General features: G+C 32.9%; 1 protein-coding gene across 1 annotated transcript in view; it reads right to left on the bottom strand.

The window, feature by feature from the left end:
* Nucleotides 1–18,843, bottom strand: part of LOC119666025 — a gene marked incomplete at its 5' end in the record, with an annotated part of 335,995 nt that overhangs the window by 168,774 nt on the left and 148,378 nt on the right.

Raw genomic sequence — 18,843 nt, forward strand, 5'->3', positions numbered from 1 at the left:
GTTGAGATCGCGATGTATACATTCATTTGTTATATATCTAGGAGCATCTAAGATTAATCTAAGGGGTTTTGATTGAAAACGTTGGATAATCTCAATATTTGAAGATGCAGCAGTTCCCCAGAGTTCAATGCCATATGTCCAGATTGGTTTGAGTATCGCTTTGTAGATAAGAAGTTTATTTTCCACGGAAAGCTTTGAACTTTTGTTCAGTATCCAGTAGAGCTCCCGCAGTTTGATGCCAAGTGCTTTTCTTTTAGTAAAAATACGGTGCTTCCAAGTTAGTTTTGTGTCAAAGTGTATTCCTAAATATTTCACTTGGGTAGATTGAGGAATTAAGATATCGTTAAGTCGTACCGGAGGGCAATTTTTCCTTCTCATTGTAAAGGTTATTTGTGAAGACTTAGTCTCATTTGCTTTTATGCTCCAGGTTTTAAGCCACTGGGAAATGTTATCTAGCGCTCGCTGGAGTTTGTTTGATGCTAACTGGTGATTTTCGTCTGTAGCAATTACCACAGTATCATCGGCAAAAGTTCCAATCTCAGTACCAACGGTGGTAGGCAAGTCGTTAGTGAAGAGTAAGTATAGCACTGGTCCCAAGACATTGCCTTGTGGCACTCCAGCCTGAATTGGCTGCAAAGTTGAAACTTCTTCCCACTGTTTTACAAAGAAATATCGTGATTCGATGTAAGATTTTAAGAAAATATAGTAATTAGATGGGAGCATCTTTTTAAGCTTAAACAATATGCTGTTATGCCAAACTTTATCAAATGGCTGGGATATGTCCAGAAATGCTGCTGTGCAGTACTTCCTTTTGTCAAATGCTGTATGTATAACATTAACCACTCTGTGTACTTCTTCTACTGTACTGTGCTTTTTTCTAAAACCAAATTGATGTTCCGGAATTAGTCTCCTTCTATTGACAATGGGCATTAATCTGGTAAGAAATAAATTTTCCAACAACTTTGACATAATCGATATAAGACTAATTGGTCTATATGACTTAACATCTTTTGCCGTTTTCCCAGGTTTGAGTATCATGGTAATTTGAGCCACCTTGAATTGGGGAGAGATAAAGCCTTTTGTGATAATGTTGCGCAGCAGTACTATTGCTTCATCCGGTAACTCCTTTAATATTTTTGAAGTAATTAGGTCATAGCCGGGTGCCTTATTTATTTTTAGTTTTTTGATTTCAAATTTTATGTCGAAAATAGAGAATTTTTGTATTGGAAGGTCCAGTTGGTGCGTTTGCAGTAATACCTCTCTAATCTCTTCAGATATACTATTCGGGGCTTCATTAATGTTTGGAACAAAAACTGAAGACAGATGGTCCGTAAATACTTTACATTTTTCTGTATCTGTTCGGGCCCATTGCCCAAGTTCGTTTTTTACTGGTGCATTGTGCGTTGTTGTCTGTTTCTTGATTGCTCGCCAGAGAGAGTAGTTGGTGGAAGTAGTTGCGTCTAGTCTTTGGAGATTTATTTGTATTTCCAAATTTCTGGTTGTTTTCAGATGTTCTTTTAGATTTTTGATCAGTACATTAAAAAGTTTTTTATCTTTCGGAGATTTGGTTTGTTGCCAGCGCCTTCTGGCTGCTCTTTTGGCTCTTACAATTTCTTGAGTCGTACTACATAATGGTGTGGCGAATTGTTGCATGTTTGAAGGCGTAGATCTCCAGGCTGATTGTTGAATACTCCTTATAAGATGTTCGGTTGCAAGCGCAATTTCTTCGTCTGTTTTAAGCGCCATTTTTTCATCAAGTAATGCCTTAAGTGTATGCGTAAAGGCATCTCAGTCGGTTAATTTGTTGTGCAGATAACATTTTTGAACTTTAAGTTGTATATTCGATTTTATCCATAATAATACTGGCGAGTGATCTGATGAAAGATCAAAGCTAGATTTACAGAAAGTGTCGTTTTGTCGCACTCCTTTAGTAACACAAAAGTCTAACAAGTCTGGCATTTTTTTGGGATCCGTGGGCCAATAAGTTGGTTCTCCAGACGAGATAGTTGAAAGGTTTTCGCTTCTTATAGCCGCAAGCATATGTCGTCCTTTGGGTGTTGAAAGCCGAGAGCCCCATTCAACGTGTTTAGCATTAAAATCTCCCCCCGCAATAAATCTGTTACCTAATATTACCTAGGTTCTAAAGAATTTTTTATATGTTGCCGTCTTAGTTGCGTGTTTTGGTGGACAGTATACTGATGTTATTGTGATTGAGCCACACCAATCTTTTACTGATATGCTGGTTGCTTGAATCTCTTCAGTGCGGTATTGTTGCATTTCAAAGTGTAATATATTTGTTTTAACTAAAATGCCACTTCCCCCATGAGCCGTTCCATCGGGATGCATAGTGTGGTAAAAGTCATAGCCTGGTACTTTAAAATAATGTTTTGAAGTAAAACGTGCTTCAGATATTAGCATGATGTCTACTTTTTGATCTTTTAAAAATTCTTGTAACTCTAAACAGTGTTTTGACAGCCCATTCGCATTCCAGAGCACTATATTTAATTCACTGTCGGACATAATTTAGTCGTCAGCGTGACAAGAACATTCATTAACGTAGTGATTTGTTCTAACATTTGCTTAACTACTATTAGAACTTCGCTCATGGTATCTGGAGATTTAGGAATAGTATGAGATTTAGGTGATTGTTCCACTAGCACACTAGCATAACTTCTTTTGGGATCCCTTAGGATAGAAACTTTGTCTTTTTCTTCGTCAGTTTCTTTGTTTGTAGTTGTTGTTGGTTTAGGTTTTAGTGTTGGAAATTTCGCGGTTTGTAGCTGCTTATATATCGAACAGCCTTTATAATTTGCAGGATGATTTCCTTCGCATAATACGCATTTGACTTCAGTACTTCTTCCTTGGATTGGACATTGAGACGAAGAATGGTTTTTTGCACATTTGATGCACCTCGGATGTCTTCGACAATAACTTTTCGTGTGGCCATAGTCTTGGCAGTTACTACACTGAGGAATGTCTCGTTTAGGACGAGGAGGCTCAAACGTGACTCGACTATGCATCAAATTCTTTATGCTGTAGATCTCCTTGTTATTTTGTTGAGGCTTAAGTTCTACAATGAAGAGAGGAAGTGGTTTTTTCGATTCTCTGTGTTTCATATTGAACACGTTTAGAGCTTTATGGCCTATTTCCGCCAGAGCTGTTTTAATGTTCTCGGTATTGACAGACGGATGCATATTTCTTAAGATAGCTTTAAAATTTCGTTCATCTTTAGGCTTGTAGGTATAAAATTCGGTTTTTTTCGATTCGAGTTACTTTACTATTGTAACATTAATATATTAATATCAAAATATGTTATTATTAATCTCATATCATTATTATATACAAAATTCAAATTAAAAACATTATATTATACTAAATATGTTAATGAAAATATATTATACAAACATGTTAATGAATATATACTATACAAATAGTAAATTTTAAATAAAAAAATTTTTTTTTGATATGGATTAGTATCAGATCCACTAAGATTCATAAGATATAAGATAATTAATAGCATAAATTAATTTCAATTTGTAGAAATTACAATTAATTTACACTTTTCTTAAGGGGTAGGGTGTGGTGCCCAAGACCTACATCATTGTTTAATATGACAAGTCATTGCATAAAGTAACAAAACAATTGTGACATAATTTATTGAATGCACATTTGTCGCTTTGTCGTTTTGACTTTGATCATATTACACTTTTAAATTTTGTTTGACTCACGCCGTTATGATTGTGCACTCGTAACATGATGCGCGAGCCAAACGTTTTATCATATGTGGTCATTGTACGGTAGTAACACAAATTCCTTTAGAGAAATGTTAAACCTTATGAATAACACTTATAATAATATATACAAGTAAAAATGCATAAGAAATAGATAACATATGTTAGAATAGTATAATAGATACTATGAATATCTTACATGTAAAAATTATATACTTTATCAAAAATTGGGAGTAACCAATGTATTGATTGGTTACTCAAGAATATATAGGAATTAAATAATAAGTTTAGTACATAAGAATATTTTGTATAAATAGAGTAAGATTTTACAAATAAAACAGATTCTTTTAGATTCTTTTGCAAAGGCAACAAGAATAAACTATATTTTATTTTGAATCTCTGGTTAAATGCGGCATATCTGCTAGTAATACCATTAAGGCGGCTGAAGAGCTTAGAAAGTACTTAAAAGCGACTGAAGAGCTCAGATTAATACTTATCCTTGCTAGGTCGAAACCTTCTGGGGCTCTTAATTACAATCCCTTAGCAATCCTGTCAAGTTAATACATATCAATGTATTGGATGAAGAACCTTGCATGGCAATCCTGAAGCTACACATCTTTACATGGCATATTCAAAGCAAGACATCTTTACAACTATATTATTAACATCCTTAATAATATTACAACCTAACATCATTACACTCTTCTGTATATAATAACATCTTTACAGCTGCTTTAAATGGTAACTGAAATAGAAGAAATCCTCAACTTTCGTCTATTGACACCTTTGTCAAATAACGCAAATGACTATACCACACTGACACCAAGACATTTCCTAATTGATTAACCACTAACATGGACAGTAGATGTGACTTCAAATCAACTTCAAGTAGGATTGCTCACAAAATCGAAGTTGGTATCTCACCTCAAACTACAATTTTAGAACCGATGAAGTCAAGAATACCTGACTAAAGTGCAACTAGAAATCAAATGGAGAACCCTTTGTGAAAATGCCTAGCCAGAAACAATGGTGATCATAAAGAAACACAATGTGCCTGTGTTACATTGGCAGCAATTATAAAAACGTACATGGGAAATGATGGAGCCGTCCGAGTTACAGATGCGAAAACATCCAGAAGGATTTGTAAAAGGTCAATTTACAAATTAGCACTACTATTGCGATGAAACAATCTGTCATGATAAACAAATAAACTGTCAACCAAGAACAAACCTATAGTGGAACATGATCAGTAGAGTAACATATGGAGTCAACTTTGTTACCACCATAATGTTGACATGATTGTTATTACCTTTAATATTGACAACACCTGTTCAAATCAAATCATATAATAACCTTGAAAAAATGCATTTCTAACCGATAGAGCATGTCAAGACGATAGCATCCTATTGGAACATAATTGCTTATTATTATTTAAACCCAGTACACTAGGAGCTGGCTGCAGTAAATAATAGCTGCGTTTCAGCAAACATGATCCGCTCAATTTTACATGCAAAACAAAAACAATGGGGTGAACCAGCAATTGATCTGGTTCACTTTCTGGTTCAATGTGGAATGTATGTAAAAGATAAAAGTGGAATGTATTTTAATGCAAATGAGGTTGGCAATGCAATGCAACGGTGCAGTAAAATTATAAATAAATCTACATTTATATTTATTTATTATTGATTTTATTTATTTATTATTTATTTTATGTACTTATTTATTTAATATGTCGTTATTATTTACTTCATTGTTTAAAGTAATATTTTAACTATTACCAAAATTAAAATTATTACTTTATTTATTTACGTTTTATTATTATTGAAAAAGTTTTGTTTGATAATTTATTAAAATCAATTAATTTGAAATGAATATATATAAATTAAGTTGAATACATTTATTTAATTAAAACAGAACAATACATAAGGAACCAGGCTCTCCAACATAAACGTTTATAAAAAAACCATTTTCATCGCAAACTGCCTGCAAGATTAAGCCATAGTCATGCTTTCTTTTGAAATAAGCCTATTTGCTATGGTTTGGTGCATTTATATTTACATGTGTACTGTCTATACAACCAATTACGAACGGGAATTTTTTCGAAGTTTCCACTTTTGCATTATTAGCAAGTGCGTATTTTATAAGTTAGTGTCTAATTGATATACGCTAAACACTAGTTCTTTTAATTATTCTCCATACAGAAGCTCTTGGTATGCCAAAACAAATACCAAATTCGCGAAAAGTATTCATATTTGCCATATACCACAAAAATATATAAAATTCCTTCATTGCTCTGGTCCGATTGTGATCATCACGATTATTTTGCATTCGCTGATTGGAATTTATTAACAAATCTATTAAAACATGAAACATAATTAATATATAGCAATTGTATTTTTTATGCGCAAATACCAATCAAATAATCTTTAACGGAAAAATTATTGATCGTTTCCACAAAACTTCCACTATATCCATGCTGATGCACTTCATCCCTTGAGCTTAATACACTTGAACTAGTATTTAAAAAGGGAATGGAAGAGTCAGTTTCGCTCGATGATTCTAATAAAATTTGTAATTTTCATTTAATTACTATAAAATTAAATATAAGTTTTAAAGTAAATATTAAATAAAAACTTACATTTCATACTTCAGACATTTCAACAGATTTTATTTAATTTCCATTTTTTAAATTTTTTGTATTCAAAATTTTCTCACTTAATTTTTTAGCGCCAAAATTATTCACATAAATCAAAAAATTTTGTGCACAAACCCAACTGGCATATTTCATGCGTTGCCAATTATTTTCAAACGTGATCCGTATCGTTTCAGCAAAGATGATCCAAATCATTGAGCGGATCATGTTTGCTGAAACGCAGCTAATGTGACAATTGTTGTGGTTTATCCAAATTATTTGGTGTCTCCACAACAGTCCACCCAAAAAATGAATTCGCACTTTTAATTTGAAACACAATTTTTTTGTTTTGTAACAATGTTTTCGGATTGTAACAGACGCACATAGGGGTATTTGCTCAATTTAGGCTGCCAAAAATCCAATTTTTGAAATTAATTTTTCATAAAAAATTTTAATTGGGGACTTTACAAAATAGAACTCGCTACAGGATTATGTTTTTTTTATTTTTCTCTATGCTGCCATTCGCATGCACAGCTGATTTGAAGTGGAGCATTTTGAAAGGAAAATTTTTGTTTGAGTAGCAACTTGCGCTAGTAGCTAATAAAAAGTGATACTATTATTAGTGACAATATTCTTGAAAGATACAAATTATGACATCGTTTAAAGCAGGTAATTAGAGATCTAGTCATAAAATTTAAAGTATATATTCTGTGTTTTAGTGCTGTTGAGGCTTTAATCTAAAAGTTGCTATTTGAATGAATTTCTTTGATTTAAGCAAATGCATTATAGTTAAAAAATTATAGAAGTCCACAATATTCCACTATGATATTAACTGCATTATAAAGGTGAAAGTTTCTTTATTTAAGAAAAAAAGTTTGGCTGCGGATTTTTACGAATGATTTTGTAGCAGCAAAAGTAGAGTCATGTATATTTGAAACAATATTTTGCATTGCTTCGTATACAAAACGAGTAAACGTAATATTTAGATTATGTAGGAGAAAACATATTGTTATGCTTGAAATGTAGAGATCTGTCACATTGAAACATTGAAGCTAAAGTTAACATTTACTAATTTTTGTGAGTATTTGATGACTCATGAGCAACGACCTCTGTATACAATGTGTTTCCGTGTAATCTTTCAATAATTAAATTTCATCACTTTGTATTTAGGTACTTCAGGGGTCACAGAAATAAGTAGAGCATATATATTAAGCATGATGCAAAACTGCAAAAGCTCATATATAATATAAAGTTTTATCCAAGTTATACTTTAATCCAAAACGCCAAAAAGGATTGTTATCCATTAGGTTCAGCATACAAAATCACTGCTACCTGTGCCGAAATCAATTTACAGGATCTTTTGAATCATACAGCAACAAGACTATTGGAATATTATCAAGAAGTGATTAAGTCATTAGAACAGAATGATTTAAAAACTTAACATTCGTTTGTAAGTGGGGTTGTGATGGATCACTGCAATCCCAATACAAGCAAAAATTTGACAATGAGTTCGATTTGGATACGAGTATTTTTCTAAGTTGGTACCACTGGAACTAATATTATCAAACACTTAGATAGTGATATGGGAGAACCCAACTCCTTCTTCACCACGCTATTGCCGTCCTATCCGGTTCCGATTTGTAAAAGAAGTGAAGTGAAGTGAAGAAATGAAGAAGAAGTGAAGAAGAAGTGAATTATATTCAAAATGCAATAAGCTCTTTAGTAGAAACAAATATAACCTCCTCAGTAGAAATATACGTACAAAATATAATTTGCTGCTTACCATGGTAGATGCTAAAGTATGCAATGCTATCACACACACTAGTTCTATTATGAAATGTTATATATGTAACAAAACTTCAAAGGATTTTAATGGTTTGACTACAGCTCTACCAATAAACGAAAACTCTCTAACGTTTGGTTTATCAATTCTGCATGCGAGAATAAGAATATTTGAGAACCTGTTACCCTTGTCCTATAAATTGCCTATTCAGAAATGGCAATCACGTTAAGACAGTGACAAAGTTTTAACTTTTCAGATAATTGAAATTCAAAAGCCATTCAAAAACAAAATGGGTCTTATTGTAGATGTGCCTAAACCTGGATTCGGAAATTGTAATGATGGAAACACAAGTTGACGATTTTTTTCAAAGCCTAAGTTATCAGCAGAAACCACGAGTATAGATCCAAACCAAATTTTTCATTTAAAAGTGATTTTGGAAGTCATATCAAGTGGATATCACATAGATACTGAAAAATTTAATCAATATGCTTTCAATACAGCGAAGCTGTATTTAATATATCTGTATTGCAGGACTTCCGAGAAAATTTTCATGCGTAGTTCTCACGACACAGTCTGAAATGCTTATTACGTGCTTCTGCCGCTTCTTCCGACAGTTATCCTATATTCAGCAGTGCATTTTTAATAGCAATTCTTCCATGAATAAGAATATGCATAGTAGGCGTCATAGGATACCATGGATACTGTTAAATCTCCTTAAAGTAAATCTTGGTTGTAATATCTACATAAAAGACTTCATTTACTTAACGTTGTCAAACACTAGTAATCAACTGTTTGGCAACAAAAGGAGAATGAAGTAAGCTTTAAGCTAGATTAGGGACATGAGAGCAGCTTCTGTGTTGGGTTTAAGCTAACAAACTTCCTCTTTTTGGTTGAACAGTGATACGAGTAACAACATTTCAAAATAGCACATTTAACAATAAAATTCCAAAATACCTGAAAAAAAATAAAGACACAAAAAATACAGATAAAATATTTGAATTTGTTTTTTTATTTCAAATTTGATTATTGAGGCAAACTACGAGTTTAAGTGCTCGGCAGTTTACAATTAATAAAATACAAAATATATCATCCAACGCGTGCATGTGCGTGTTGGAAGCTTGATATAACCACTTGGAAATTACTAAGAACAAACGCGTTCTTAACATTTTACTTAATATAACCATTTGGAATTTACTAAGAACAAGCGCGTTCTTATCATTTTTGGTGACCCCGACGTGATTGCAGCATTAACAGGATCATCACTTGGTGCGTAATCTACGGCAGCTAAGAACTTGGTGCATGTACATATAACGTGATTGCATTAAGACACGTGATCAATTGTATTCAGTCAAAATTCATCTGGTGCCTACTGTTAATTTCATACAGGTATTAATTTTTCACATAAAAAAAATGGCAACCATTGAAGGAGATAAGAAACAAGAAGGGAACAAGCCTGTGTCGACCGAAGACAAAACCGTGACAAAACCGTTACGGAATCAAAGGGTGCTGATTCGCGTCATTGAAAAGACCATGAAGGAAATAGAATCAACATTTGAAGAACCACAACAAGAAGTGGTTTACAGGACAAGTCAGGCACAGCTGGAAAATTATCTCAGCAAGTTAGAACAAAACAATGATATAATATGGAACTCCACCACTGCAGACACGGTAAAGGACTACAGTTGGGATGTGTTTTTTGAAATAGAAAGAAAACTACACAATAAATTGATGTTAATAAAATCAAAGCTAAAATTGTTAAATTCTAGTGATAGTATCTCAGAAAATACAGTAACATTGCAATCAGTAAAATTGCCACAAATCATGGTATCCTAAGACGTCTACTATGCATATTCTTATTCATGGAAGAATTGCTATTAAAAATGCTCTGCTGCATATAGGACAACTGTCAGAAGAAGCGGCAGAAGCACGTAATAAGCATTTCAGACTGTGTCGTGAGAACTGCGCATGAAAATTTTCTCGGAAGTCCTGCAATACAGATATATTAAATAGACTGTTATTAACTTCAGATCCTCTCTTGATTAGATTGAGAGGAAAGCCAAAAAATCATCAAAGCCTTTCAAAACGGAAGATTTAGAAATGCTTCTTCCTACTAATGAACTGGAAGACACCATAATGTGCTTAAGTGAGAAGAATGACATTAGCTCAGATAGCGAAATATTAAATTTTTAAATATTTTAAATCTTTTTAAAATTACACTAATTGTTCTAAGGTAAGATCAGAAAAATGCATGCTTTCAATCATAATTTTACTGTTCTTAGGTATACGAATACGTCACATTAAAAAACTGAAATACTTTTTATTATTATAATAATATTTATAATTATATTTATAATAATATAATAAATAATATGTATTTGTTTTAATATCTTACTCTAATTCTGAATTGAGAGGAGCACCTTGCCATACATTTGCAACATTTTATCAAACACAATGTATTTTTTTTAGACATGATTGATTATATTGTTAATTTTTTTGTTTTAGCGACTTTAAAAGTCATGAAGTAGCTTTACATAACATTTTGAGTTAAAAATTACACAAAAATAATTTTGACCGCCTAAATAGGTCAAATACCCCTGTGTGACACGCTACCATTATCAATCTCTGATTTTTTTCACAGTTAAATAAAAACAAAGTTCAAATTTTTATTTAATTTATTTAATAATCAGTTTAATTTAATTTTGATTAACACGTTTTGTTAACAGGTTTTGTTTTTAGTTGCCTCTTTCTGTGGACTGTATCATAAATTCCTTCTTTACCGCTGGTGGGAAAATATCAAACGACGGTTATGAGACTTTGTTCAATATCACCTTTATTTGAAACTCTTTATTTTTATTACAATGCACGTTTTTTAACTACTATACGGTGTGAAACATATAAGGTACATATAAGGTGTACTAGAAAAAATAGTATGATAAAATTAATTTTGCGTGTTATTTTTGGGAATAGTTTGTTTCCACACAAGAAGATAAAATATGAAATAAAATATATATAATAATAATATGCTGAATCATCAACATTTTGCCGGCCTCAACAAATGACAGACATCAATCACCAATTGATCTTGAATGTGGAAAAGGGTGCATCGTTGCGCATTGGCATTTAGGCTTCCTATTCCACCTGCATACATGATCCAAGTTACCAAATGTGAATGTCGTTGGTAAAATTTTTATTTGTAGTCTGTAAAACACTCTGCGTAAATTTTGTGACTTCTCAAACAAGTGTTCAAGTTGATCATCGCATTGAAACATTACGGGAAACATTGCCCTTGACTGCTTGCATAGATTCGTCTTTTGCGTTACTGCATTGTTGACATTTATTTCATCGCGTTTTATGTTAATTATTAGAAATAACAGTGTTGTTCGAAGTACTCCTCGCTGTGTTTTACCACATCCTAATCTCTGAATAACAAGTCCAAGTTCCAGGCAAGTTTTTGTGTGCATTGAAATTGACTGCGCTATGTAATGCACATTAAGAATGATGTAAAAGAGCTGGCATTACCTTAAATTTTGATGATATATTCTTGTAACTCTTTCTATTTACTCTTCCTTCACCGGTTTTTATATTGCTTAATATTTCACTATCTTCAGACATCCTTCTTACTTAACTACACGATCGTCTTCTGACAGAATTCATAATTTCTGTATGGCTTTTTCAATGAGCCCCTTTTTCGTTTTTATTGTGGCAACACGTGCTAAATTGTCTGATCCCTTGTGTACTTCCTGAATCCTTTCCAGTGGCCACTGTGATGAACTTACTGACTCATGCTTTAACAGCACAATTTGTCCAATTTTAATATTTTTTGCTAGTTTATTCCATTTGTGGCTTTTTTGTAATGCATTTATATATTCTTGATGCCATTTTTTACATAAATCTTGCTTGATTTTTTGTGTTATTTTCCAACGTTTAAAACTACATCCACTTAAAATTAAAATTGTGTCTATTGTTGGTGCTATGATAGAAGATTCTATAATGAAATGCCTTGGTGTAAGAGCGTTCAAGTCTTCCAAATGATCAGATATGGGACATAAGGATTCAAGCACCCTTCTATTTATATTAAAATAGTATTCATTTCTTCATAAGTTAACTTATGTTGGCGGCATTAACATAAGAATATGCATAGTAGGCGTCATAGGATACCATGGATACTATTAAATCTCCTTAAAGTAAATCTTGGTTGTAATATCTACATAAAAGACTTCATTTACTTAACGTTGTCAAACACTAGTAATCAGCTGTTTGGCAACAAAAGGAGAATGAAGTAAGCTTTAAGCTAGATTAGGGACATGAGAGCAGCTTCTGTGTTGGGTTTAAGCTAACAAACTTCCTCTTTTTGGTTGAACAGTGATACGAGTAACAACATTTCAAAATAGCACATTTAACAATAAAATTCCAAAATACCTGAAAATAAATAAAGACACAAAAAATACAGATAAAATATTTGAAGTTGTTTTTTTATTTCAAATTTGATTATTGAGGCAAACTACGAGTTTAAGTGCTCGGCAGTTTACAATTAATAAAATACAAAATATATCATCCAACGCGTGCATGTGCGTGTTGGAAGCTTGATATAACCACTTGGAAATTACTAAGAACAAACGCGTTCTTAACATTTTACTTAATATAACCATTTGGAATTTACTAAGAACAAGCGCGTTCTTATCATTTTTGGTGACCCCGACGTGATTGCAGCATTAACAGGATCATCACTTGGTGCGTAATCTACGGCAGCTAAGAACTTGGTGCATGTACATATAACGTGATTGCATTAAGACACGTGATCAATTGTATTCAGTCAAAATTCATCTGGTACCTACTGTTAATTTCATACAGGTATTAATTTTTCACATAAAAAAAATGGCAACCATTGAAGGAGATAAGAAACAAGAAGGGAACAAGCCTGTGTCGACCGAAGACAAAACCGTGACAAAACCGTTACGGAATCAAAGGGTGCTGATTCGCGTCATTGAAAAGACCATGAAGGAAATAGAATCAACATTTGAAGAACCACAACAAGAAGTGGTTTACAGGACAAGTCAGGCACAGCTGGAAAATTATCTCAGCAAGTTAGAACAAAACAATGATATAATATGGAACTCCACCACTGCAGACACGGTAAAGGACTACAGTTGGGATGTGTTTTTTGAAATAGAAAGAAAACTACACAATAAATTGATGTTAATAAAATCAAAGCTAAAATTGTTAAATTCTAGTGATAGTATCTCAGAAAATACAGTAACATTGCAATCAGTAAAATTGCCACAAATCATGGTATCCTAAGACGTCTACTATGCATATTCTTATTCATGGAAGAATTGCTATTAAAAATGCACTGCTGCATATAGGACAACTGTCAGAAGAAGCGGCAGAAGCACGTAATAAGCATTTCAGACTGTGTCGTGAGAACTGCGCATGAAAATTTTCTCGGAAGTCCTGCAATACAGATATATTAAATAGACTGTTATTAACTTCAGATCCTCTCTTGATTAGATTGAGAGGAAAGCCAAAAAATCATCAAAGCCTTTCAAAACGGAAGATTTAGAAATGCTTCTTCCTACTAATGAACTGGAAGACACCATAATGTGCTTAAGTGAGAAGAATGACATTAGCTCAGATAGCGAAATATTAAATTTTTAAATATTTTAAATCTTTTTAAAGTTACACTAATTGTTCTAAGGTAAGATCAGAAAAATGCATGCTTTCAATCATAATTTTACTGTTCTTAGGTATACGAATACGTCACATTAAAAAACTGAAATACTTTTTATTATTATAATAATATTTATAATTATATTTATAATAATATAATAAATAACATGTATTTGTTTTAATATCTTACTCTAATTCTGAATTGAGAGGAGCACCTTGCCATACATTTGCAACATTTTATCAAACACAATGTATTTTTTTTAGACATGATTGATTATATTGTTAATTTTTTTGTTTTAGCGACTTTAAAAGTCATGAAGTAGCTTTACATAACATTTTGAGTTAAAAATTACACAAAAATAATTTTGACCGCCTAAATAGGTCAAATACCCCTGTGTGACACGCTACCATTATCAATCTCTGATTTTTTTCACAGTTAAATAAAAACAAAGTTCAAATTTTTATTTAATTTATTTAATAATCAGTTTAATTTAATTTTGATTAACACGTTTTGTTAACAGGTTTTGTTTTTAGTTGCCTCTTTCTGTGGACTGTATCATAAATTCCTTCTTTACCGCTGGTGGGAAAATATCAAACGACGGTTATGAGGCTTTGTTCAATATCACCTTTATTTGAAACTCTTTATTTTTATTACAATGCACGTTTATTAACTACTATACGGTGTGAAACATATAAGGTACATATAAGGTGTACTAGAAAAAATAGTATGATAAAATTAATTTTGCGTGTTATTTTTGGGAATAGTTTGTTTCCACACAAGAAGATAAAATATGAAATAAAATATATATAATAATAATATGCTGAATCATCAACATTTTGCCGGCCTCAACAAATGACAGACATCAATCACCAATTGATCTTGAATGTGGAAAAGGGTGCATCGTTGCGCATTGGCATTTAGGCTTCCTATTCCACCTGCATACATGATCCAAGTTACCAAATGTGAATGTCGTTGGTAAAATTTTTATTTGTAGTCTGTAAAACACTCTGCGTAAATTTTGTGACTTCTCAAACAAGTGTTCAAGTTGATCATCGCATTGAAACATTACGGGAAACATTGCCCTTGACTGCTTGCATAGATTCGTCTTTTGCGTTACTGCATTGTTGACATTTATTTCATCGCGTTTTATGTTAATTATTAGAAATAACAGTGTTGTTCGAAGTACTCCTCGCTGTGTTTCACCACATCCTAATCTCTGAATAACAAGTCCAAGTTCCAGGCAAGTTTTTGTGTGCATTGAAATTGACTGCGCTATGTAATGCACATTAAGAATGATGTAAAAGAGCTGGCATTACCTTAAATTTTGATGATATATTCTTGTAACTCTTTCTATTTACTCTTCCTTCACCGGTTTTTATATTGCTTAATATTTCACTATCTTCAGACATCCTTCTTACTTAACTACACGATCGTCTTCTGACAGAATTCATAATTTCTGTATGGCTTTTTCAATGAGCCCCTTTTTCGTTTTTATTGTGGCAACACGTGCTAAATTGTCTGATCCCTTGTGTACTTCCTGAATCCTTTCCAGTGGCCACTGTGATGAACTTACTGACTCATGCTTTAACAGCACAATTTGTCCAATTTTAATATTTTTTGCTAGTTTATTCCATTTGTGGCTTTTTTGTAATGCATTTATATATTCTTGATGCCTTTTTTTACATAAATCTTGCTTGATTTTTTGTGTTATTTTCCAACGTTTAAAACTACATCCACTTAAAATTAAAATTGTGTCTATTGTTGGTGCTATGATAGTAGATTCTATAATGAAATGCCTTGGTGTAAGAGCGTTCAAGTCTTCCAAATGATCAGATATGGGACATAAGGATTCAAGCACCCTTCTATTTATATTAAAATAGTATTCATTTCTTCATAAGTTAACTTATGTTCCCCGACGATTCAATTCAAATGATATTTTACGGCTTTCACTCCTGACTCCCAAATGCCGCCAAAATAAGGTCATACTGGTGGAATGAAATGCCATTGTATGTCGTTGTTCACCAAACCTTGTTGTACTTTTCCTTTTTCTATTATATTGTTTGCACCTACAAAATTTACAATTTACAATTTGCTAAGTTTACTTGATGAAGTCAAGACAATTGGATGTTTTTGTGATGCGGTTAATTTTGCATGTTGCAACATCCCTCCTACCCGAAGAATATTATTCTTGTCGATAAATGGATTCAATTACATTAAGTCGCTATTTTTCTCTTCAGAGGCTAACCCTGCTCATGAATTATAATTCGTTTTTGTTTTAATTTTTGAGTCGTTACTTCGAAAATATTTAAATGCGGTTATTTTTGATTTTTTAGGATATATTAACTTTTATTTCGAAAGTTTTATGTTGTGTATCCCTACACGTGTTTCGGCAAATTCGCTTTTACCTTCATCAAGAGAATTCCTAATATTAAAAACATCTAGCAATTTTAAAAACTATTTATACTATTTACATGTTATTTCTTGATACTAATTTTGGTAAGTTTATTGTCCTTGGTGGTAACAGGAAAGAAATGGTGGCGGGGTTTGGACTGGCATTGTTTTATTGTTACATACAGGTAGTTAGGTCGACTGATTCTTGGTGTTTTGGGATGTATCTAAAAAGCCATGATGATACATTGCCCTTATCGCCGTTGAGTAAATTTGTGGCCTGATGTTTATGTATTTCGATGCTCTCTGCCGTTTCTAATTTCCAGTTATCCCTTACATTTTTGATTATTTGGGCGTTATCCCTGTTGATGTGGTGATTTTCCTTTACTATATGTCTGGCGACATTTGATTTTATGTGGGGGTTTATTTTCTTCGGTGCTTCTCTTGCTTCCTTTAGGTGTTCTTCAAGTCTTACTGATAAGGGTCTTTTTGTTTGTCCGATGTATATTTTGTTGCAGGAGCCACATTTTATTTTGTATACTCTGCATTTTTCGAATGTGTCAATTAGATCTTTTGCGGAAGGTAATAAGTTTTCGAGTTGGTGTCGCCTACTGGAGTAAACTAAGTCGACATTGAAGACGGTGTTGTTGTATACTACGGCGACTCTTCTTTGTTTTGGTTTTTCTGCTGTCAATGTCGTCATGTTCCTGAATTCGTTGTTTAGCGTCGTTGTTTTTCTCAGTAGTCAATTCCAATAGCTTTCTATGTTGTTCTAACATTCCTGATAAAGCGTAGACAGTATGCAGTTACCCGAAGTAATTTTTTTCAATGATGAAAACCTATCTATTAAACTGCATTCTAATGTTTTGTTTGTTGTAGTTTAAATCACTATTTTACGAGCTTCCGGCAATATATTTAGTTCCAGAGTGTTCGGTTTATGCGGCCATAAGTTGGGTTGTAAACTTAACCAATCTGGCCCATGCTACTACAGATTGTTAGTGACAAGACTATTTCCGAATTGTCCCCTTGATAGAATGTCTGCTGGATTTTCCTTACCACGATCGAATCTCAAATATCCCTAAAAATTGAATGGATGTTCGAAACTATATTCGCTACAAAAGTGTTCCATTTGCTTGGATGTTGCTTTATCCAATTTAGAACAATCTGTGAATCCTTCCAAGCATAAAAATTTTTGTTATTGAAATTAAGAATTCTTTGTATACATGATATTAATTTCACTGGTAGTCCTACTGCACATAGTTATAATTATGACAATGTTACCCATTTTGTTGGAGCGACCTTTCTTTTTGCAGTTTGTCCGCAGGAACTTCATAAATACACAACTGCTGCATAAGCTGTTTCAGAATCGTCTGCAAATCCGTGTAATTGTAATGCATCATTTATCTTTTGTTGAGTCCATCTGGGTATTCCGATTGTTGAAATGGCTGGCAATTGTGTTTTGAATGATTATAGAACAGAATCATCCCATCCAATGGCTAATAACCATAGCTTTTGAATCATTATTTTGGCCTTTATTGTTATTGGCGCTAATCATCCTAAAGGATCAAATAACCTTGATGCATCACTCAATAATGGTCTTTTTGTAAATTTTGTGCTGAATGAGTTAATGTCGAGAGTAAACTCAAATTCGTCAATTTTAGGTAGGGCACCATCTTAGACCTAATACTTTTATATTGTTTCGCTCATTCAGGTTAAGTTTTAGCGTTTCTTCTCTATTTCCTTCCGGTATTTGCTAAAGTACTTCTGCATTGTTTGATGTCCATTTGCTTAATTTAAAGCCTCCTTTTTCAAGAACTCCGATTAATTGTTTTTGGATTGTTTTGCATTCTTCTATCGTCTCTCTTACTGTATTTTGATATTTCTTGCTTCCTAAATATACCATATGTAAGGCTATGGCAACCCTAACGAGAACGTGAGTGAGAAAATGAAACAGCAGTAGCAGTTATTGGTCGATCGCCGCGTGCTTCAGAAGTGGCTCCTTTACATATGGAATATTGAATATTGTATTTCCGTGTAATTTTGTTTACTTTATATAATAAAACGTCTTAAACATAGAAGAATGGTTATTAATTATTCTCTTACAAATCGGAAGTGGGATCGTACACGCAAAAACGTGAATGAGACTCCGCTGGACAAATGGGTGTGCGAATATTCGGCAACTACACATACAAGCGAAAGAAAAGAACGTATAAAATTCCTAAACGTGCGTGTAATGAAAAATCAGCGTTAGCGAAACGATATGAAATGAAACGTTTGCAATAGTAAAATCGAAACGAAGCAAGCAAGAGAAGCAAAAGGAAAAAAATATATGCAAATTGATATTAAAAGTGCGTGCTGTACGAATTACATATACAGAAACAATAATTTCAATTCGTTGTGAAATTTCAAAACGGTTAAAAACAGACAAAATGCCGTGCCTAAAGATAAACACTTTAAAGCTAATAGAGTTAAAAGAACGTCTGCTTGGAAAAGGGCTATCGACAGAAGGCCTGAAAATGAATTATTTCTGCGTTTAAGTGAAGCCTTCGGATCGGATAGTATCGAAATGGCCAGGGAAAACTTACGAAAGCAAATTACTGAACTACGGTAATAACGGTAAAAAAAAAATGTATTCTTAACA

The sequence above is a fragment of the Teleopsis dalmanni genome, chromosome 1 (genome assembly GCF_002237135.1).
Source record: "Teleopsis dalmanni isolate 2A chromosome 1, ASM223713v2, whole genome shotgun sequence".
In the NCBI taxonomy this organism is placed as follows: domain Eukaryota; kingdom Metazoa; phylum Arthropoda; class Insecta; order Diptera; family Diopsidae; genus Teleopsis; species Teleopsis dalmanni.